Genomic DNA, 23,678 nt, shown 5'->3' on the forward strand with positions numbered 1-23,678 from the left:
GCGAACTGGACAGCGGGAAATTGTGTGTAGGACTCCCACAGTACAGGCACAGCCACAGGCGTGGAGGGTGACTCCTCTCCGCTGACGAAAGGCGACTGGCTCCCAGTTGCATGGGGACGACACTCCCGACGTCATCAGATGGCGCTCCGTGTTTTGTCTGAGTCACGGCTGGTGTGTGTTGCTTTTTGTTGTTTTCTTGCCTGAAAGGACTTCTCGCTCGACCCAATTTTACTCTTGGCGAAACACTGATAATCCAGAACATAGCCTTAAACTGCAGGTGCATTAGTTGGAGGGCTCGTGGCCACCTGGTCACCTGAACAGGGACTTGAATCCCGGACACTCAGATCAAAAGTTTATTGTTCAGGTGATTGGCTCAACCTTTGTCTTGTCTGACCATTAACTCTTTTTGTCCAGAAGATATTAGGCGTGTCCATGTGGGCAGTTTAAGACCTCCGTCGATCTTGGAGGTGGCAATTTCGGCAACTTCATCTCTGCAAGGTCAAGTACAGTATGCCAGAAGATTTTGCCTTGTGAGTTGTCCTCATTCATCAAGGGCCTGGATAGCTCAGTCGGTAGAGAATCAGGCTTTTAATCTGATCGTCCTGGGTTCAAGTCCCTGTTCAGGCGGAGAAGAGTAGACCCCACATTACCAGCATGGGGACATACCAACCCAAGATGAGAACACCCTGGGCCAGGTACACAGCAACACATGTGGCAGAAACACAGCTTCACCCTGGCCCCTCTTTTAGCCTCTACTGAAAAAGTGGAACACCACCTTTGCAGCTGAATCGCTCAGTCGGGCGAGTGCGAAAATTAAGATTTAAAGGTCCGTGGTTCAAGCCTGGGTTTGAGCACAATCCCTGTTTACGTTGCGACTTTGCCAATTGTTTGAAAATGCTTATTGGCAGGCTGAAAGGACCTTAACTTCATTCATCAAAGGGCCACCCCTCCAGACAACGTTAGAGGAGGTTACAAGCCAAACCTGTCAAGCCGTGATTGAGATTTCATGTTTTGTTGAAGAAAAGCCCATAATTTGTGGAACAATTTTCCCTACAAGGGAGAAACATTTGTCGATTTGGACAATTGTCAATATGCCCCCACTTTGGACACATCGTCTTGTGTCATTGTTTGGCAACTGCTTCACCAGTCCCCTTAAAGGGCTCACCCTTCATAGTGTAGTGTTAGCACGTTTGCCTTACATGCAAAAGGTCCCTAGTTGGAAACTGGGTGGAAGCAAGGGCGTTCAATTCCTTCTTTCACAAAAAAATCAAGGTGACAAATGGGAACAAGGATATGTGCTTGATCCCTGAAGGTGTGTACACGGGCATCTGTCCCCAGTTTGGACACACAATCCATATTTCCCGGATGACTGATCGGGTGCGTCACTGGCCTGCACGAAGGGGCTTATAGGAAGGAGGTGGCCGCTGTGGTGTCGTTGCATGCAAACAACATCCTCATCCTTGACACAGCGAAGACCAAGGAGGAGAATAATCGTGGATTCGGTCCGCTTACACTGGCAGGATTTCACCAGTCCTGTTGAAAGCCTGGCCACTGGTGTGGTTTCCGTCATGCAGTGGTTCGCCTAACACTGAAGACACTCCTTCGCCGGCGCTGTGGCTTAGTTGGTCAAAGTTCCTGTCTCGTAAACAGGAGGTTCTGGGTTCAAATCCCAGCAGTGCCTTGCATATGTGTTTCAACGACTCCATTTTTTTCTCTCCAACATGTCAAGTAAATGTTTTGAATCAGACGTCATGTTCTGTGTAAGAAATATCCATAATTTCTGATGTCTTATGTAGCATAAATGTCATATGTACTACAATGCTCTCGACAAAGGCAAAAACATTGTGCATTTGGACATTTGCGGGGCTAAGAAAACAGACCACATTAGCAAAACAAAAGAGGTTCGGGTCTAACATTTAAGGGAAGCGCTCTACTATCTGAGGTAATTCCCCTGCTGCTGCAATGTTGGCAGAGAAGGTCCAGTCACAGAACTATTTTGGTTCCTTTGCTGGAGTACGTCAGAGTGACACTGTCTCTGCCTTGCTGAGTGCAGACATAAAGCAGTCCCTGGTGGTCTAGTGGCTAGGATTCGGCGCTCTCACCGCCGCGGCCCGGGTTCGATTCCCGGTCAGGGAATTGACATTTGGGTAGGTTTTGACTTCGGCCTCGGTCGAATGGTTCGGGTCATCTTGAAGCATAAACCGTTGTCATCCTGAAGCGACTGACAGCAGAAATATAAACAAAACATGGACAATAAGACAAGGTCCTCGACTGAGAATGCTGTCAGGACTGGGTTTAGGGTGAGACAGAGCATTTGTCGGATGCTCAGGGATAGATCCTTGTTAGAATAAAATGTAGATAGAATGAATATAGCATCAGTTATCACCCTTATATCCATTTGCCTAGACAATAGAAAGAGTGTTTGAATGTGCTGAAGAAGAAATGTTCCTGTGACCCTGATCAGAGACCCCCAGCAACCCCCAGGTCCTGGAGGTGCCTGGATGCGCCAACCGCAACCCTGCAGATGTTCACGTTAATCCTGCAAGAACGTGTCAAGATAAGAACTCATAAAACAATAAAAGTAATTCCTCTCACATACACACACATACACATAGAGAAACAAATACAGCTCGTGCAACTGCCACCCCTAGAGTTGCATGACCATGTAGTAGGGACCCCCGAAAGAGAATAAATAAAGAGGAGTTTGAACCACATACTCAGTGGAGCGGCATGTCTCTGGGTATGTGGTTTCACTCTCCTCGCTGCGAGTAACTTTGAATATTGTTGTCTGTCTCTTCTGTATTTCTGCATTTAAGTGTTTTTACAAGTGTCACAGGAGTTTGAACCTGACAACCCACTGACTCACAACGACCTTGCACATCTACACGTGTCAGGGTTCAACATATTGGCCTCTCATGTTACATGGTGTGACTAGGGACGTGGAGTCAGTACTTCAGTCTCCGCATTGAACGTCTGCAGCAACTGCCCTAAGCCACTTGCTGCCGCTGCCTTAGCTCAGAATGAAGTCACAAGAGTGCCACACAGACTGACTCCTTGAGATAACCAGAGTCCTGTCTCTGAATTTGGACACAGGTCAAGTGGCTGGGCTTGTTGTGGGCGACCTGATGAGATCACCACTCAGCATGTGACATGTGCGAGAGACTAGTCCGGGCGGGACCGGTGCAACTCATACTTACCTGCCAGGGGAGATACCATGATCAAGAAGGTGGTTCACCCAGGGCGAGGCTCAGCCATTGCACATGGGTTGAGCTGACCTCTGCGAATTCCCCAAATGCGGGAATCTCGACTGCATAATTTGTGGTAGTGGGGGACTGCGCTCGCGCTCTCCCCTTATCCCGTGTTTAAAACAAGAGGCAGGCACAGCACCGCGCCGAGCTCCTTGGCTTGCGAGTGCAGCCAGACCGAGCAAGAAACGACCAGCCCAGCACTACCAATGCTTGCTGGAAAGGTCTGCCCGTCCACGGGAGACAACCAGGAAACCTCAATGAGAAACGGCGACAAGACAGAGAAAGGGGCGTCGGCAACCATTTCGATTGATCTACGTCTAAAGTTCAAGGTTTGCTCGCAGGCAAATTTGAAGCAGCGAGAATGAGCAATCCGCACCTCTGAGTAGGAGTTCATGGTTCTCACCTAAAAAAGGATAGCTTATAGCCGTAATCGTGTTGTTGTTTGTATTCTGTGTTTTGTCTGAGTCACGGCTGGTGTGTGTTGCTTTTTGCTGTTTTCTTGCCTGAAAGGACTTCTCGCTCAGCCAAAGCAAAGCCAGGTAAAAACGTAATCATTTGTCCCTTTGTTGGAATAGTTGCATCTTGTGCCTGTAGTGACACTGCCTGCAGAGATGGTTATTTCACCACCACCACCTGCTCATACCCCGTTGGAGCAGCAGCAAACACCTCCTGTGCCAAAAAACTCAAACAAAAACCATGTCTGTGCTGTGGCCAACCAAAATCAAAATATCAAGTGGATGGGACATCAACCACGACGTTCATCAACAAGGCCCTGTCAGATAATCTTATTGCTGCAGAAGGTCTGACAGACCCTAAGATGCCATTTAAAGATTTCAGTCAAACAGACTTCTTCCAGCGAGAGGTGGATGAGACAAGAAAGAGGGTGGAGGAAAAACAGCAGAAGAAGAGAAAGAGGGATGAATCTCCTCCACCCCCTGTCCGAAAGTGCCTCTGCAGGATGCAGCTGAAGCAGGGCCTGAAAAGCCCCCGCATCCACACTGGCTTCAGAGAAGTACATCTACTGTCCTGCCAAAGTGTTCTCCATCTATAGAGAGCACAGGATGGAAAAAGAGATGAGCTGGAGGGAGTTCCAGGCCTCTCCTTTCTATGAAAAGGAGAAACAAAGGCGGCAAAATAAGTGAACAATGTGTATATTCATTATTCATAACTGCTTACATGTAGATTTTTTTATTATTATTGAGAGTGTTCTTGAGTGTGGCAACCTGATAAATATTCTTTGTGACATTGCATTGATTTTGTATTTTATTTCAAGCACTGGTATCAATATAAGCCTGATAGGAATAATTTGTAATTATATAGGGATTAATTGGAAAAAAATAATATTGTGGAGAAGAAAACTGTAACTTGACTGCTGGCTTAGACGGGATTCAAATACCTGACTTCATTTCTCCAAAGTCTCTCTGCTTGTCTGACATCTGTCTCGCATCCTGATTGGCTGGCAGCAAATGTCAACAACATAAGCGCGGCCCGGCCAACGCTCTGACCAATTGCACAGAGACTACATCAGCATCACTGCAGTAAGGTTTCAATAAGTTTCTACTTCTGACAGAAATGTGCAAATACTCAAGTGCTGTCCACCTTAATTGTCAGGTGGTCCGTTCTCTTTTCAGGTGTCATTCTGAGTTCTGCCCTTTCGCAGGAAAAAGAGCCTTTGTACTTTTTCACATGAACTCTAAAGAAAGGTACAAGCTGAGATACACTGCATTGGCTGGGAATTGGACCCAGGACTCCCGCTTGGCAAGCGAGAACTCTACCACTGAATCAAGTGTCATTTGGTCAGCAGGTGGGGAATCCCGTATATATTTGGCACCGATACAAAGGGTTTACCTATTGGGAAGAATGCAAGGGCTCTCCAAAAGAGTCCAACACAAGTGTCACACGAGGGTCTGGAAATGGTCCCTGGGACTGACACAAATAACTAGGCTGTTAATCTGGACTAACATAACATAATACCCACATGGGAAACAAAACGCAGAGTGTGTGAATGCCTTTTAAAAAGTAGCCTCTGGAGCAGGGGTGGGCAAACTACGGCCCGGGGGCCACATGCGGCCCGCCAAGCGTTTGAATCCGGCCCGCCAGTTGCTTTCTAAGTAACTTCAACTTTTAACATACAAACTGGCAACATGACTTGCAAGTCGGATGTCTGATTTAGTAAAAAATAAACAACAAAACTGTCAAATTAAATGACATAGTTTGATGTGGTGTGATGTTTAAAGTGCTCCTAAAAAAGGGACATGAGAACATACAACTGATATAGGATAACACTTTTACAGATAAAATTAGACAAATAATTCAAGGAAAATGATAAGCATAAAATAGTGTGTGTGTGTTAAATACGTATATGTTCTGGCCCCCCAGACAATTTTGTTAACTCAATGCGGCCCTCGAGTCCAAATATTTGCCCACCCCTGCTCTGGAGGGTCAGGGTGGCCGAGTGGTCGAAGGCACTGCCTTCAGGATGCAGTCTCGAATGAGGGGTGGGTTCGAATCCCACTCCTGACAGCTTCTTGCATCTTGAAGTGGCGTCACCCTTCATTCCAGAGTGGCCGAGGCTGTTACTCCTGGGCAGTAAACCAGGGGTGCTTTTCAAAATGTCTGCTGCTGAAAAGTGTACAAAGAAGACCTATTGTATCCCGGGGTCTTGCATTTCTCCTGAAAACAGGCTCTGACATGACCTCTGATAAAAAAGTATGGAACTACCAGTAGAGGACTGCTGGAATTGGAACCAATGAGCCCCTCTTTGCTAGACATGTAATTTGACCAACTAAAGCATCGTGCCGGTGAAGCATGCAAACTTGACTTGAATGGTGCCTTTAGTAGAAAAGGAAATCCTGTGCATCTGGCACGGACACAAAAACAGTTCACCAATGGGGAAACATGTTCATACAAGGGAGGGAGACCAAAGTGTCAATTGTCACCAGTGAAACACCCTCGAGAGGTAAACAAAACAGCATGTCAAAGCAGAGCGTCAACAATCCTCTCAGTCACCAAGACTGCAAGGAGGGCAGTGGACCCCATTATCCTCTACCCAAAATTTAGACCACGAGTGCAGAGAATGCGGACCGTGAAGGAACAACAAAAGCCCCCGTCGATAACACCCTGCCCCTCATAACCCCCCGGCCCCATAACCAACAGCGCAGAACCCAGTGAACTGCGAAACACCCCCATCAAGGCAACCAACCGACCAGGTAAAGGTAAAGAAAACAGCATGGCACGGAGAATGCGGTCTGTTAAGGATGAGTTAGTCGATTTTAGCTGGAAACATTTGATGCAATGGTGTCCTGTGGTCGATTAGCTCAGTTGATCAGAGCGTGGTGCTAATAAAGCCACGGTCATGGGTTCACCCCCGTACTGACCACTCTTCTTTATCTGCTCCAGGAACAATAAAAGCCCACGGCAAAAACCCATCGGGCCCCATAACCAACAGCGCACAACCCAATCAACTGCGAAACACCCCCATCAAGGCCGCTAACTGACCGGGGAAAGGTCAAGAAAACAGCATGGCAAAGCAGAGCGGTGGCAAACCTCTCGCGCACCGTGACTGCATGAAGCAGATCAATGGGGCGGCCACCCCATTGTCCGCTACCCAAAATTTAGACCCCGAGTGCAAAGAACGTGGACCGTGAAGGAACAACAAAAGCCCACGTCGACAACACCCCGCCCTCATAACCAACAGGACACCAGGAAAACCTATCCAAGGGTCAATGTACGTCAGGTTGGAAGCGTCGAACCAGGGTGAGGTTGACACACCTTGTCTGGTCCTCAGGGCGTCCGTGGCATGAGGTGAGACCCTACGGAAGTAGCACTATGCACTAGGCGCTCCGCATCAATTGACAATACTGTTATTGGAGGAAGGAAAGAAATCAGGGCACAAACACCAGTCATGTTCTCGGTCGGTAACCTATCACTCACGTCGGGTCCACCGCACCACTACCAGAGGTCAGCCCTGAGGAGCGACCAGAAGAAGGCATCCACCAGTAAGGTAGAATTACACTTAGAGGTATTGTAGCGTAGGCTTTTACCAAAGGTATCAAAACGATTACAAATAGGAACAATGGTTGGGCACCAGACAGGGAAAAGATAACCTGACCTGTCAATTAACAAGATAACCTTTGGATTTATTCATCCGGCTAGCCTAACCTGTGCTACAGAAGTGAAAAAAAATACATAAGATACTCAAAGTCAATATAACTTATATATTCAAATCCAGAAAAAGAACATTCAAATTATTCAAATCATCATTTGCATTTCATGTAATCACAAAAAAAATCCCTCAAATTCTCATAATGAAAAAATTCATATTCACAAAATAATCTACTGCAAACTCAAAAGCGGATTCACAAAAAATAAATTAAATGTCCATTAATTAAATTCGATAAATTAGGAACCCAGATAGTCTGTTCTCTCCGTGAGGCGTGGGAGTGTGTGTGTGTATGTGTATGTGTGTTTGTAGTGTTTGCAGGGGGTTAAATAGTTCACAAGTCCTTTCACAATCAGTTCAGTCCAGTTTGATATGAAAGAAGGGGCAATGATTAGTGTAGGTGTATGGGTTGGGAGCTGTAATGTTCCAGGAGCTGAGGAAACCAGAAGGTAAGGGGAATGTGAGGAGAAAGGAAAATGGAGGAAGCCAGGAGAGTCGAAGGAAGGAGACCAGACTTAGCTTTTGCCGACAAAAGAGGAGGGACAAAACAGCCACGGACAGCAGGTCCAACAGAGCCTCAGATACAACCTGCTTCAAGAAACTTTCTTCTTTACCGCTGATAATTTGTCTTGTCTCAGTTTCTCCTTCAGTTTCCACATTTACTTGAGTTCATTCCTTTTTCGATTAGTGTCTTGAATGACTTAAAAATAATCTGCTCTTAGTTCTGATCGTCTCCTTTCTTTTCCACTCTCACTTCACACACTGAATCTCCTTTTACTCTGCCCTTTTGTTCTCTTCATGCTCACAGGTGTTCCCTAATTAATCACTCCCCCGTCCTTCTCCTGCTCAGGTGGCCAGAATTATTTGAGGTTTCCTCTCTTCTCTGCCACAGTATTAATGCCGGGTTGTACAAATCGGGAACCTGTGGAAACGGTAATGCACATAAATTTACCTTTCGCCACTGTGCTGCTGAATATGGGCTTACCTTTGACCTCTGTAACCTCGGGGTGTGCGAATGGCCTACAATTAGCCAATAAAACAAAGGATTCCTTGTAGAATTTAGGCAATCAATCCCGCTACCTCTCACATGCAAAGCAAGCGCTATACCATTTGAGCTAATTCCCCTGCTTTTCCTGAATTGGCAGAGAAGGTCCAGTCTCAGAACTATATTGGTTCTTGAATTAACTCAGAGCAAATGACTAGTGGATCGTGGGAGGGAGCAAAGCAGTGGCTCAACATATTTGACAGTGCATCCCATGCCGGAAAGCTCGATGAGCCACAGAGGAACAAAAGATGGCTGACTTACCTCAAGACCACATTGAGCCTTCTCCACCAATTACCTATGGTGGCATGGATTGTTTTGGCCCCTTTCACACAAAACAAGGGCGTAAAGAACAAAAACAGTACAGTCTACTATTCACTTGTCTATGTTCTGGAGGTGTTCACATAGAGATGCTGGAGGACTTGACCACTGACTCATTCATCAATGCCCCAAGATGCTTCATTGCCATCAGAGGTGCTGTTTGGCACATCCGATCAGATCAGGGAACATACTTAGTTTGAACTAAAAATGAAATGGAAACGTCTCTAAAGGAAATAAACACAGAAAGAGTAACAGAATACCTGGCAGACAAGCAAAGCAACTTTGTCATAAATGCAAGCCATATGGGAGGTGTTTGGGAGCGCCAGATCAGAACCATCAAAAGCGTGCTCATTTCAGTCCTAGCAAACAGTGCTGGCAGGTTGAGTGACAGTTCCTTGAGAACCTTTCTTTGGGAAGCCATGTCTGTTGTGAATAATCACCCTCTTACTGTGGACAATGTAAACAACCCATGTGTCTGGAACCACTGACACCTAACCACCTGATTACCATGTAGTCATTCATTCCCATGCCACCACGTGTTTCCAAAATGGCGCTGCGGACGGCTGCCTTGGTGTGTTGGTCCTCCAGCACCTGGACTCCGCAGGGACCGATGCTAGGATCCTGTTTGTGGACTTCAGCTCCGCCTTCAACACCATCCTCCCAACTCTGCTCCAGGAGAAGTTCTCCCAGGTGAGCGTGCCTGACTCCACCTGCAGGTGGATTACAGACTTCCTGTCTGACAGGAAACAGTGCGTGAAGCTGGGGAAACACATCTCAGATACAAAAACCGTCAGCACCTGATCCCCCCAGGGCTGCGTTCTTTCTCCTCTGCTCTTCTCCCTGTACACAAACAGTTGCACCTCCAGTCACCAGTCTGTCAAGCTCCCGAAGTCTGCGGACGACACCACCCTCATCGGACTCATCTCTGACGGCGACAAGTTTGCCTACAGGTGAGAGGTTGACCATCTGGTGACTTGGTGCAACCTGAACAACCTGGAGCTCAACGCCCTAAAAACAGTGGAGATGGTTGTGGACAACAGGAAGAACTCAGCCTCTCCTGTCCCCATCACCCTCTGTGACTCTACGATTGACATTGTGGAGTCCTTCCGCATCCTGGGTACCATCATCTCCCAGGACCTCCAGTGGGAGCCGAACATCAGCTCCCTCATCAAGAAGGCACAGCAGAGGATGTACTTCCTACGTTCCTATGGCAGCTGAAGAAATTCATCCTGCCAAAGACAATGTTGGTGCACTTCTACAGCTCCATCATTGAGTCCATCCTCCCTCCAGGATCTGTACGCCTCCAGGACCTAAGGCGTGCAGAAATGGATTGTGGCCGATCCTTCTCAACCCGGACACAGTCTCTTTGTGAGGAGGCTGCGGTCCATCAGGACCAAAACCTCACGCCACAAGAACAGTTTCTTCCCATCTGCTGTCAGCCTCATCAACAAGTCCTGGAACGCCCCCCCCCGACACTTTTCACACCCCACCTCTGCCTCATCCTGCCACTTTGACACTCTATATGCGTTAAATTAACGCTCAGTTTGGACTCTTAGGAAAAACAATCAGACTGCAGTTCCGGAACAACAAACAAAAAACAGACTGTGTACATATATTTATACTGTATACTGTATATTTTGTATTTTCATTTTTTAATAGATGTGTCTGCACCTACTTCACCAAAACAAATCCCCAGTCGAGGTCAGCAGGCCCCGTCTCCACTGTAAACAGTGTGGACTGAGCAATGCTTCCCTTTTCGGAGGGTCCGGACGGTTTGCCAGAACCCCTTCGAGGCCGACCAAAAGTCGTGCTCCATGGCCTCACCGAATTCCTCCCACACCCAAGTTTTTGCCTCGACAACCGCCCACGTCGGGAGACAACGGGAGACTCTGCCAGACGTTCCCAGCACACCCTCACTACTCGTTTGGGTCTACCAGGTCTGTCCAGCATCCTCCCCCGCCATCTAATCCAACTCATCACCAGATGGTGATCAGTTGACAGCTCAGCCCCTCTCTTCACCCGCCTGTCCAGAACATGCGGACGCAGGTCTGATGACACGACTGCAAAGTCGATCATAGACCTGCAGCCAAGGGTGTCCTGGTGCCAAGTGCACTTATGGACATCCCAGAATTTCTAGGCGCAGCCAAGGTGTTGAGGGAATCTGTTTCAGGGGCCTTAGAATCTCATCTCTGCTATTTGCAGATGATGTGGTTCTTATGGCCTCTACGGGCTGTGACCTTCAGCGCTTACTGGGACGGTTTGCATCTGAGTGCGAAGCGTCTGGGATGAGACTCAGTACCTCCAAATCAGAGGCCGTGGTTCTCAGTCGTAAAAGGGTGGAGTGCTCCCTCCGGGTTGGGAATGAGGTCCTACCCCAGGTGGAGGAGTTTAGGTATCTTAGGTATGGTCACGAGTGAGGGAAAGTTGGAGCGTGAGGTCGACAGACGGATCGGCGCAGCCTCGGCAGTAATGCGGTCGCTGTAACGAACCGTCGTGGTTAAAAAAGCTTTCAATTTACCGGTCGATCTATGTTCCCACCCTCACCTATGGTCATGAGCTTTGGGTCATGACCGAAAGAATGACATCTCGGATACAGGCGGCTGAAATGAGTTTCCTCCGTAGGGTAGCTGGACTCACCTTAAGAGATAGGGTGAGGAGCTCAGTCATCCGGGAGGGCTCAGAGTAGAGCCGCTTCTCCTTCACATCGAGAGGAGTCAGTTGAGGTGGCTCGGGCATCTAGTCCGGATGCCTCCCGGACGCCTCCCTGGTGAGGTGTTCCGGGCATACCCAGCCGGGAAAAGGCCCCGGGGCAGACCTAGGACACGCTGGAGGGATTATGTCTCACAGCTGGCCTGGGAACACCTTGGTGTCCTCCCGGTGGAGATGGAGGAGGTGGCCGGGGACCGGGAAATCTGGGCTTCCCTACTAAGACTGCTGCCCCCCGCGACCTGGACCTGGATAAGCGGAGGAAAATGGATGGATGGATGGATGGACTTGTATACTAAAAATGAGATGGAGATAATTGCAATATTTGTCGGAATAGTTCTGGAACAAATGGTGGAAGGAGTATCTGACCAACACTGCTCTGAGACAAAGATGGCATACGCCAAGAAGAAACATGCAAGTTGGAGATGAGGTGATCGTCAAAGAAGAGGAGGTTCCCCGAAACGAATGGAAACTGGCTGGGATTTTTCAAGTCCATAAGAGTGACAATGGACTAGTGAGGACAGTTACGGTGTTTCACGATGCTTCAATGTCCCGCAATGGCGTGTGAATGCACTCAAGAGCAATAAATGCATCGAGAACAGCAGTAAAGGAAGCGTGAACTCTTTACTGGACCAGGTCAGCTAAGTAACAAAGACCATACATCTGCAAGCTCTTCAAAGGACACGTAAAGAGTACAGCCATAGCAGAGGATGGTTTCGATCCATCGACCTCTGGGTTATGGTCCCAGCACGCTACCGCTGCGCCACTCTGCTGCTGACATCTGTACAAGTACCCAGCTTTGTGTGGCTCCTTTTGAGTGTCCTCTGTTGTCAGTGAACCTCACAAGGTCACAGTTTTTTTTCCTGATCAGGGCACCGTTTTAGGTTGGGTGGATGAGTGATCCAAAGCGCCCGATTAAGGTTCCTTACGCTCAGGAGGCACTGGTTGAAATCCCACAGCTGGCATTTTCCTGGTCAGCTCCATTATCCACGACTGGAATGATTTGGCAGCAAAAGACTGTCAGATTGTACAAGACACCTGAACACCTTGAGAAGAAGATTAAGAGAGGTTTTGTTCTAATGAGAAGGGTTTGTTTGTTGACATTGTGACATACAAAAGAGGAACTCCCCGTCGGGGAATCGAACCCCTGTCTCCCGCGAGCAGGCCTTTTTCTGCTTAACCTGGCCTTTTCGCCGCTACAACCTGGCCAAATCCACAGCTGACCAAGTTTCTCGGGGAAGACAAGAAGCGAGAGGTTCAGTCATCACTGGGAACTTTGGAAGTGTAGTCACCTTAAGTCAGGTCCTGAAATCCTGTTGCAGGTTTCTGGCATTGATTCTTAATTCAGTTGCCATCCCTGATCGATGGTAATGGTAATGGTAATCATGCCCGCGTGGCAGGCGAGTCTCTTTACTTGTCTGACGTCTGTGTCGCATCCTGATTGGCTGGCAGCAAATGTCAACAAACTGCAAAGTGGCGCTGAGTGACAAAACATCACAATCACAACACACACACGGGATGCCAGGGGAGGCCGAGTACTAACAGAGCTGAGCGAGAGGGCATAAGAAAAAAAATTGTGACCTTGTGGTGGTTACCCGACAGCACCAAGGATATGGTGCGCGTCTGATGCGTAATGCATGCCAGGTGATGTTCATCTAGCGAGCGGACATTCTTGTGGGGGACAAGCTCAACAGCAGGAATGTTGAGAGAACTGACCAGTCCGCTATCAATGAAGTTCTCGTCCGCCCCAGAGTCAATTAATGCTGTGGTAGGAGAAGCTTCCCCCGCCCAGGATATCGTACCTTCCACCTGAAGTCGGCCCACCAAAGCGGATGACGCAGCCGGTGTGGTTGGAGCGGGCAGTGCCAGCAGCTGGGGAATATCCCTGGTGGAGGAAGAGCGTTGGCGTGCTGGGCGAACTGGACAGCGGGAAATTGTGTGTAGGACTCCCACAGTACAGGCACAGCCACTGCTGGAGCAGGGAGGGAGGAGTGGTGCCGGAAGAGCCCCAGGAGGAGGGATTTGGAGCCGACGTGTGGGTCGGAGAGGCTCCGCCCTCTGCTGTGTGCTGCGCTCCCGCAGCCGGTTGTCGAGTCGATTGGATAGCGACAGAGAGCGGCTGGAATGACAAGGCGCTGCGGAGCACATATCGAGTGTTAGAATAAAATGTAGATACAGGTATTATTTTGTTAGTTATCACCCTTATATCCATTTGCTTAGACAATAGAAAGTGTTTGAATGTGCTGTCAGAGACCCTCAGCGACCCCCAGGTCCTGGAGGTGCTTGGATGCACCAACAGCGACTCTGCAGATGCTCATGTTAATCCTGCAAGAATGTGTTAAGATAAGAACTCATAAAACATTAAAAGTAATTGCTCTCACATACACACACGCACATAGACAAACAAATACAGCTCGTGCAACTGTCTTCTCCAACCTGCACGACCATGTAGTAGGGACCCCCGAAAGAGAATAAAAAGAGGGGAGTGTGAACTGCATATTCAGAGTGGAGCGGCATGTCACTGGGTATGTGGTTTCACTCACCTCGCTGCGAGAAACTTTGAATATTGTTGTCTGTCTCTTCTGTATTTTTGTATTTAAGTGTTTTTACAAGTGTCACAGGGGTTTGAACCTGACAAATACTCACTTAGGAGAACGTTAGACTGAAGTTCTAAAGGTCCCTGGTTCAAGCCCGGTTTTCAGAACAATCCCTGTTTATTTTGTGACTTGGCAAATAGTTTGAAAATGCTTATTGGCTGGCTGAAAGGACCTTAACTTCATTCTTCAAAAGGCCAGACATCCAGCCATCCAGACAAGGTTAGAGGAGGTTACAAGCCTATTTACAAACCATTGACTCCAAGGGCACAAGTTGAGTCCATCGAGATATCAAAGTGACCCCGAGGGTGGCTAAGGTGTTTCTTTCAAGCCGCGATTGTGATGTCTTGTTTTGTTGAAGAAAAGCCCATTATTTCTGGAACAATTTTCCCTACAAAGGAGACATCTTTGTCCATTTGGACAATTGTCAATCTGCCCCCACTTTGGACACATCGTCGCGTTTCATTGTTTGGCAACTGCTTTGTGACTTCACCAGTCCCCTTAAAAGCCCCTTCCTTCAGGTTTCCATAGTGTAATGGTTATCACATTTGCCTAACACGCAAACGGTCCCCAGGTCGAAACTGGGTGGAAAGATGGCCTTTCAAGTCCTTCTTTTACAAAAAAAGTCAAGGTGACAAATAGGAACAAGGACATGTGCTTGATCTCTGAAGGGACTTGAACTCTTGATACTCAGAGTCTGATGCCCTACGAAGTGAGCCCCCAGGCCTTTGGTCAGAAGATTTGTTTTTGTGTATTTGGAATGAAATGTTTTCTGCATGTTGAACAATTTTCAACAGGAAAGATATCTTTCAGATGTATCAATAAAACTGCTGCCTGTCGCTGCCACACTCTTTGCATTTCACAGCTATTTTACAGTCTTTGGCTACATGTTTTGTGGTAGCGCAACAGCGAAAACAGATTGGGTTTTCTTTTAGATAAGCTTTTCTCTCATCTAACGGTTTGACCCTAAACCCACGACATTTTGATAAGGGGTGTGGCTTGTTATGTATTGGGCATTGATCTGCTGGCTCATCTGTTTTCTTTTCTTTAACACTGTTACTTGTAGGTTTTGCTGTTACCTCTGTTTTTCTCACTGAAACTGTTTTGGGATTGTTATATTGTTTTGTATATCTTTCATGTTTTGTCTGAGTTACAGCGCAGTTCGATGAGAACGCAAAACTTGGATCGTTTCGGGTTTTTGCTTGCCTGGATATAAAACTTACAAAGTAAGTGAATGGTGGAAAGGAAACCCTGTGTTCTTCTTTGTACATAGACCTGAGTGATATCCAGCGTTCTTGCAGACCGTAGGGAAGCTTCTCGACAATAGGATTTACCCCCCTAGCTGTGTCAAGATAAGCTAGACCAGGCAGATATCCCTCTGCCTTAGCTGCCTGAATCTCCAAAAGAATGTCCCCTAACTCTCTGAGACGCTGATTATCTTTGTTCGAGATTTTAGGGAAGTTCTCTAGTTTTGACAAAAGAGCATTCTCAATTACCTCTGGTGAGCCATAGTTATCATTTAACCTCTCCCACACCAAAGCTACTCCTGCTGTAATGTTGTGAACATGTGCGGACCTGATACGCATAGCCTGTGTGAAGACTCGGGGCCGAGCCACCTTAACAGTAAATCAAGCTCTTCTCTAGCTGTTAAATTAAGCCCTCTAATCACATCCTGGAAAGAGGTTTTCCAGGCCCAGTAGTATTCTGGACAGTCATCAAATTTCAAAAGTCCAGAGCTCACAAGTTCTCTTCTAACGAGATGTTTAGTAAGATCAGTCATTTGTGCTGGTTCACAAGGATAGTCTCTGAGGCTAGCTGTGTGACACACTGGAGCAGGAGGACAATGTGAGGACCTATTTTGATTGTAATCAAACATAACCTCTTTGAGTCTTTGAGAGAGCTGCCTTCCACTGCTGCTGCGCCTTCATAGACTGCTGCTTCAGCTGCGGCTGCCGTGGCACTTCTCTCGATCTTTAGCACATACAGACTGGCCTCCAGTTCTGCTTTGCGTTGTGCTGCTTCAGCCTCTATTTTAGCCTTTACTTTCATCATTTCTGCTTCTCGGACTGCATATTTCGCCTCCACCAGGGCTGCTTCAGCACTAGCCCTTGCTTTGGTGGCTGCGGAGCTGGTTGAGGACCTGCTGGACCTTGAAGTCTTTGTTTTTGAGGCGACTGACCTGGTGTCGTAGAGCTTTTGCGGCTGGTCCGACTCGTTTTGCTGCTCCATCTTGTATCGTCTGGACACGTGCTTTAGTAACAGCAGATGGTGTTTTAGCCCGCTGTGTAACAGTCCTTTTACTATTCTGTCCTCATGATGGTGTGACGTCTACCAAGGCTAGACAGATAGCAAACAACCAAAGAAATACTCCGTGGCCATGTATGTTCTTAGAGCTTTACTTGGCTTGCAGGCAGTAATCTCTTGTAACAAGTTGTAAAACTGTAATACACAAATAAAACAGTGTATCAGCAATGTGTACAGGCTCCATCAAAAATGAAAGAAAATGCAAAGTGAAAGTATAAAAAACTCAAAATGAAAACGTTTAGCCTAGCTAACAGTCACATGTGCAAATCTAGCATAGCATTCACATTCAACTGTAGCTCAAAATGCTAGTTTACGTTTTATTAAACACTCATATTTGCAGAAACACATATAAAACTTCAAAACTTACGGACTAAGATACCCCAAGGCTGAAAACTGCAGATGAACCGTCACTGATGTGCACTGTGTGGTGGCTGTGTGCAGACTGAGTAGCTGGAACACGTTTGGGCAAAAACGAAAGCTATCTCAAGTTTGGCCACAAGGGGACAGCGTGAGAGTGTGTGATTAACTAAGATTTGTCTTGAAAAATGCAAAAATAAATGTGATAACAGTACATTCTTAGTATTTGGGTTTTTTTTTCTTTTAATTTTTTTTCTTTTTAATTGTTTTTAATTCTGTAAAGCATTATTTCTGGAACATGTAAAATGAACTACAATTTTCCCAACAAAGGATAAATCTTTGTCAATTTGGACAATTGTCAATCTGCCTCCACTTTGGAGACATTGTCTTGTTTCATTGTTCGGCAACTGCTTTGTGACTTCGGCAGTCCCTTTCCCCCGGTTTCCACAGTGTAGTGGTTATCACATAACACGCAAAAGGTCTCCAGTTTGAAACTGGGTGGAGACATGGCCGTTCAATTACTACTTTTACAAAAAAAGCAAGGTGACAAATGGGAACATATGCAGATGGCAGAGGATGGTTTCGATCCATTGACCTCTGGGTTATGAGCCCAGCACACTTCCTCTGAGGTCCTTCAGACAAGAGCAAACAGCTTGTCCTTCGAGCCCGACTTGAACCAGCGACCTACGGATGCAAGCTTGAACCACTACAGTCCCCCACTCTTCCAACTGAGCTATCGAAGGTCTTGTTGGTTTGGGGCGAGTGAGTACATCTGAGTGTTCCACGGCGTCTCATTGAGGTTGCGGGCTCCAACACGCTGTGGCTGAGAATGCCACTTTTGACAGAATTTTCAAGATAATCAAGTCTCAGGTAGAGATGATCGACTTTTCTGATCGAATTCAGAGGTCATGTGTTGGTCCCGAAAACGGTCTTGGCACTTTTTTCACCAATGAAAGGTATAATAACAGCCCTGTTGCATTGCCTGGGAATCGGACCCAGGTCGTGGCATGGCAGGCGAGAACTCTACCACTGATCCACCAATGCCTGCATAGGCACAGTGGAATTGTGTTGCAGGTCGAAGTCGAAGGACCATTTGGTTCCTAATTCATGTCCGTCAAAAAAATCACAACAGTGCACAGTGTCTTCTCTAAGAGTCAGAGTAAGATTCCTAGTTTACTTGTAGATTTGAGTTCAAACACATATCAGTGGTAAACGATTCAACTCAACTTGTGCGCTTGGAGTCAATGATTTGGTTTGTAACCTTCTCTAACATTGTCTGAATGGGTGGCCTTTTGAAGAATGAAATTAAGGTCCTTTCAGCCAGCCAATGAGGCTTTTCAAACTATTTGAAAAGTCGCAACAGAAACAGGGATTGTGTTCAAACCTGGGCTTGAACCATGGACCCTTTGAATGTCAGTCAAACGCTTTCCCAAGTGAGCTATTTCAGCTGTAAAGGCGGTGGTCTGCTTTTTCAGTCGGGGCGGTCAGGGTCAAACTGTGTCTGTGCCACGTGTGTTGCTGTGTTCCTGGTCCAGTGTGTTCTCATCTTGGGTTGGAATGTCCCCATGCTGGTAACGGGTGGGGAATACAGTCCGTTGATGAGGATAAGCGGTACAGAAAATGGATGGATTTCACTGGTTGAAGTTGTCAGCTACCACAAAAACGGTCATGTGCCACGAGCCTGTTCTGAATTCCCCTTTGGCCAATCGACACCACAACAATTTTCAGAATTGTAGATTAGATTAGATGTACTTTTATTCGTCCCTCAGTGAGGAAATTTACATTGCACAGCAGCAAAAGGGACAGAAACTGGATGCCCTGATCAGGAAAAAACTGTGACCTTGTGAGGTCCTCTGACAAAGAGAAAGATATCTTTCAAATGTATCCACAAAAGTGCTGATCTGCAAACGTAGTGTTCGAACCCACAACGCTGAGATTAAGACGCCCATGCTCTACCGACTGATCTAACCATTTTTTTAAGATTTCACCAGTCCTGTTGAAAGCCTGGTCACTCGTGTCGTTTCGTTCATGCAGTGGTTCACCTAACACTGAAGACACCTCTTCACCAGAGCTGTGGCTTAGTTGATCAAAGTGCCTGTCTGGTGAACAGGAGATCCTGGATTCAAATCCAGCAGTACCTTGCTGGTGTTTCAGCAACTCCTTTGCTGTTTTTTTTTCTTCAACATTTCAAATAAATGTTTTGAATTGTGCAGGGCAAGTTGGTTCCACCTGGACTTGAACTTGTTCTTCTGTGGGCAGATATCAAAGTTGAACATGCTGCGTGCTTTCAGTGGGTTGACAGATAAGACTTCATCACTTTAACCACAAATGTTTAATCAAAAATTAACTCTATTAAGTGTCATTATTTCACATGTGCACTGTTATTTGTGTTTCTCAGAGATTGCTTTGCACCGTTCAGGGTTTCAGGCTCTTCTGCAGAGGAACATCTCAACTGGGATGCATGGCAAACAACTGACACAATTGTTACTGAGGCCACATCTGGGAACCTGTTGAATACATGTGCATCAAGGACCTCCTACAACAACAGTATAGTCATCAAGCTGGACTTGTTCCACTGTATGCGACGGCTTCTTTGTGAGTGTGCCTCAGAACATCACCCTTTATACAGCGCCTTTGCACAGTTGCTGTCGACTTCCTTCTCTGTGGTGGAACGGGAAGACCTGCACAGGCTCCACCATAAGTCGTGTGTCATTTAGTCAGCAGGGGGAATCCCGTACATTTGGCACCGATACAAAGGGTTGCAAATTGGGAAGAATGCAAGGGCTCCAACACAAGTGTCACACTTCTGACAGCTTCTTGCGTCTTGAAGTGGCGTCACCCCCATTCTAAAGTGTCTGAGGCTTCTGCTCCTGGGCAGTAAACCAGGGGTGCTTTTTAACATGTCTGCTGCTGAAAAGTGTACAAAGAAGACCAATCGCACCATGGGGTCTTGCATTTCTCCAGAAAACAGTCTTTGTACCTTAAGATGACCTCTGATAAAAAGTATGAAAACCAGAGTCATGGAAATACCAGTAGAGGACTACTGGACTTGGAACCAACGAGCCCCTCTTTCCTAGGCATGTAATTTAACAACTCAAGCATAGTGCCTGCAAAGCATGCAAACTTGACAATGGTGCCTTTAGTAGAAAAGGAAATCCTGTGTATCTGGCACGGACACAATAATAGTTTGCCAATGGGGAAAAAAAGCTCATAAGTGACCAAATTGGATTTCGAGTCCAACGCCTTAACCGCTCGGCCACCGTGACTGCATGGAAAAGACAAACGGGGGCAGGTGGACCCCATTGTCCTGGAACACAAATTTCGACCATGAGCAACGATCAGTACACCACCACCTGTGGTCGGTTAGCTCAGTTGGTCAGAGTGTGGTGCTAATAACGCCAAGGTTCAACCCCTGTATTGACCTGTATTGATCTTTATGTGCTCCAGGAACAACAAAAGCTCATGGTGACAACCCACCAGAGAGTGGACCCCATCCATAGGTGGGTGATCACGCACCCACGTGTGAAACAACCTTGACAAGGCTGCAGAAAGACCAGGGAGAGGTAGAGAAAACAGCATGTCAAAACAGAGCGGCAACAAACACCTTGGTCACCAAGACTGCAAGGAGCAGATCAATGGGGGCAGTGGACCCCATTATCCAAAATTTAGACCACAAGTGCAGAGAATGCGGACTGTGAAGGAACAACAAAAGCCCATGTCGACAACACCCCAGCCCTCATTACCAACAGTACACCGCCACAAGGAAAACAGCATGGCGGTGACAAAAGCCCAGGCCTAAAACTCCCCGGGCCCCATAACCAACAGCGCACAACCCAGTCAACTGTGAAACACCCCCATCAAGGCTGCCAACCGCCCGGGGAAAGGTAAAAAAAAATAGTACGGCCCCGAAATTGCCACCTCCAAGATCGACTGAGGTCTTATACTGCCTACATGGACAAGCCAAATATCTTCTGGACAAAAAGACTAGTGTACCCCCGTACACAAAACAAGTATCTTCCTCACATGCTGCCAGCTGATCCTTGACATCAGCTGTCACAGACACAAGTCATTTGGGGAACTCATCCTGATCCAGGGTTACCACTGATTTGTAGAGTAAGTAAATAAGTCACCATACACTTACTGTTAAAGGAAGACACAGTCCAAACACTCGATTGCTGCAGGGCAAGTAGGTTCCACCAAGACTTGAACTTGGATCACTGGATTCAGAGTGCTAACCATTATACCATGGAACCTGCAAGCGCATTTTAGGGTCCTGAAGTACACACTGTCAGACTACATTAGAGTTGATAGAACTTCACTGTGCACTGCTTTGCTTTCCCGAGACGCCGAATGGTGGTCCACAATCTCTTCGAAGCCGTCCGGAAGTTATTCTCCATGGCCTCTCCAAACTCCTCCCATGTCAGAGTTTTTGCCTCAGCGAATGCCACGGACCGCTTGGCCTGTCGGTTCCTGTCAGCTTCAGCTGACAGGAACTTCAGTCCCATAAGCCAAAAAGGCCTAACAGAACTCCTTCAGCTTGACGGCATCCCTCAACAATGGTATCCACCAATGGGTTCTAGGATAACCGCCACGACAAGCTCCGACCACCTTACGGACACAGCCACCTCGACAATGGAGGCACAGAACACCCCTGCTTCCCTCTGAACATGGTCGAAGCTCTGCACACAAGGAATACTTTTCTTTCCTACAGTTATAAATAAGCAATGTGACATGGTAGTGTACAGGACGTCTTCAGGCTGGTGCAACACACCCGAGCACCTCATGAAGAGCAGAGCTGTCCTTTCCGGGCGAAATCCATGAACTTGGAGGTGCAGTTTGCCCATTTGCAGGCAAAATTGCATTTTATTTTGGAAAGGTTGCCGAGCGAGCCAGGAGTTGAACCTGGAATCTTCTGATCTGTAGCCGGATGCTTTATCCATTGCACCACTTGCCTACACAATAAGACAAGATGCTTGGCAGGAGAATGTAATTGGGACTGGGTTTTGATTGATATCTGTGGCTGTTTATGACGTCAAAATTGGGATTGGGACTTGGTAATTTACTCACTGACTGAGGATGCTGAGGGACTGATCCTGGACTCATTTCTGATCCCAACATCTATTCTATTATAAAACAAAGGATTCCTTGGAGAATGCAGGTATCGAATCCCACTACCGTTCACATGCAAAGCGAGATCTACCATTTGAGCTAATTCCCCTGCTGTTGTACTGTAGGCAGCGAAGGTCTCATAACTATTTGGGTTCTTTTGATGGACACACTGTCAGGACCTTTCTGAGTGCAGCCAGAATACCGTCCCTGGTGGTCTAGTGGTCGGGAGTCAGTGCTCTCACTGCCGCGGCACAGGTTCCATACCTGTTCAGGGAACTGACTTTGGGCAGGTAATGACTATAGATCGGATTTGTCTTTGGCCTCGGTCGAATAGGTGGAAATATGGCCTTTCAATTCATTATTTTACAAAAAAAATATCAAGGTGACGAATGGGAACAAGGATATGTGCCTGATCTCTGAAGGTGTGCACACGAGCATCTGTCCCCAGTTTGGACACACAATCCATATTTCCCGGATGACTGATCGGGTGCATTTGCCTTTAGCCATGAATTAATTAGCTGGCTCAGTTCATAGAGCATTAAACTTTTAATCTGAGGGTCCAAGGTTCAAGATCTGTTCAGGCGGTGAGTTGTGGGCCCCTTCCCTTAAATGTTAAACCCCAACCTCTTTGCTCTTGCTAATCTGGTCTATTTTCTTAGCCCCACAAATGTCCAAATTCACAATGGTTTTGCCTTTGAGAGCATTGTAGTACATATGACATGTATACTACATATGACATCAGAAATGATGGATATTTCTTCAACAGAACAAGACATCTAATTCAAAACATTTACTTGACATGTTGGAGAGAAAAAAAACAGCAAAGGAGTCGCAGAAACACCGACAAGGCACTGCTGGGATTTGAACCTAGGGTCTCCTGTTTACAAGACAGGAACTTTGACCAACTAATCCACAGCGCCGGTGAAGGGCTGTCGTCAGTGTTAGGTGAACCACTGCGTGAAGGAAACCACACGAGTGGCCAGGCTTTCAACAGTACTGGTGAAATCACGCCAGTCTAAGCGGACAGAACCGACGATTATTCACCTCCTTGGTCTTCGCTGTGTCAAGGATGAGGATGTTGTTTGCACGCAACGACACCACAGCGGCCACCTCCTTCCTAAAAGCCCCTTCGTGCAGGCCTGTAATGCACCCGATCAGTCATCTGGGAAATATGGATTGTGTGTCCAAACTAGGGACAGATGCTCGTGTACACACCTTCAGAGATCAAGCAGATATCCTTGTTCTCTTGTGCTCTTTGTCACCTTGATTTTTTTGTAAAAGAAGGAATTGAAAAGCCATGTTTCCACCCAGTTTGGATATAGGGACCCTTTGCGTTTGAGGCAAACGTGATACACTGTGGAAACCTGAAAGAAGGGGCTTTTAAGGGGACTGGCGAAGTCACAAAGCAGTTACCAAACAATGAAACACGACAATGTGTCCAAATTGGGGGCAGATTGACAATTGTCCAAATTGACAAATATTTCTCCTTTGTAGGGAAAATTGTTGGGGAATAATGGGCTTTTCTTCAACAAAATAAGAAATCACAATTGTGGCTTTAAAGGTTTAAAAGCTAGCTGTGAAACAAACACCTGAGCCACCCTCGGGCTCACCTTGATGTTTCAGTGGACTCATCTTGTGCGCTTGGAGTCAATGATTTGGCTTGTCACCGCCTCTAACATTGACTGGATGGGTGGCCTTTTGAAGAATGAAGTTAATGTCCTTTCAGCCAGCCAATGAGCCTTTTCAAACTATTTGCAAAGTCGCAACATGGACAGGAATTGTGCTGAAACTCGGGCTTGAAACAAGCACCTTTAAAACTTCAGTCTAACACTCTC

At 46.9% G+C, this 23,678-nt stretch overlaps 4 non-coding genes across 4 annotated transcripts; 3 read left to right on the forward strand and 1 right to left on the reverse strand.

Annotated features, from left to right (window-relative positions):
- The first annotated feature begins 1,607 nt into the window (after window positions 1-1,607).
- On the forward strand, window positions 1,608-1,681 carry trnat-cgu (transfer RNA threonine (anticodon CGU)). The gene has a single exon. It is a non-coding gene; the product is annotated as a tRNA-Thr (tRNA).
- A 383-nt stretch (window positions 1,682-2,064) lies between these two features.
- On the forward strand, window positions 2,065-2,136 carry trnae-cuc (transfer RNA glutamic acid (anticodon CUC)). Its single transcript has one exon. It is a non-coding gene; the product is annotated as a tRNA-Glu (tRNA).
- A 1,053-nt stretch (window positions 2,137-3,189) lies between these two features.
- Window positions 3,190-3,353, forward strand: LOC131124126 (U1 spliceosomal RNA). Its single transcript, XR_009128803.1, has one exon. It is a non-coding gene; the product is annotated as a U1 spliceosomal RNA (small nuclear RNA).
- Window positions 3,354-22,689: 19,336 nt separating this feature from the next.
- On the reverse strand, window positions 22,690-22,763 carry trnat-ugu (transfer RNA threonine (anticodon UGU)). Its single transcript has one exon. It is a non-coding gene; the product is annotated as a tRNA-Thr (tRNA).
- Between the last annotated feature and the right edge of the window lie 915 nt (window positions 22,764-23,678).

Source organism: Doryrhamphus excisus, chromosome 2, assembly GCF_030265055.1.
Source record: "Doryrhamphus excisus isolate RoL2022-K1 chromosome 2, RoL_Dexc_1.0, whole genome shotgun sequence".
In the NCBI taxonomy this organism is placed as follows: domain Eukaryota; kingdom Metazoa; phylum Chordata; class Actinopteri; order Syngnathiformes; family Syngnathidae; genus Doryrhamphus; species Doryrhamphus excisus.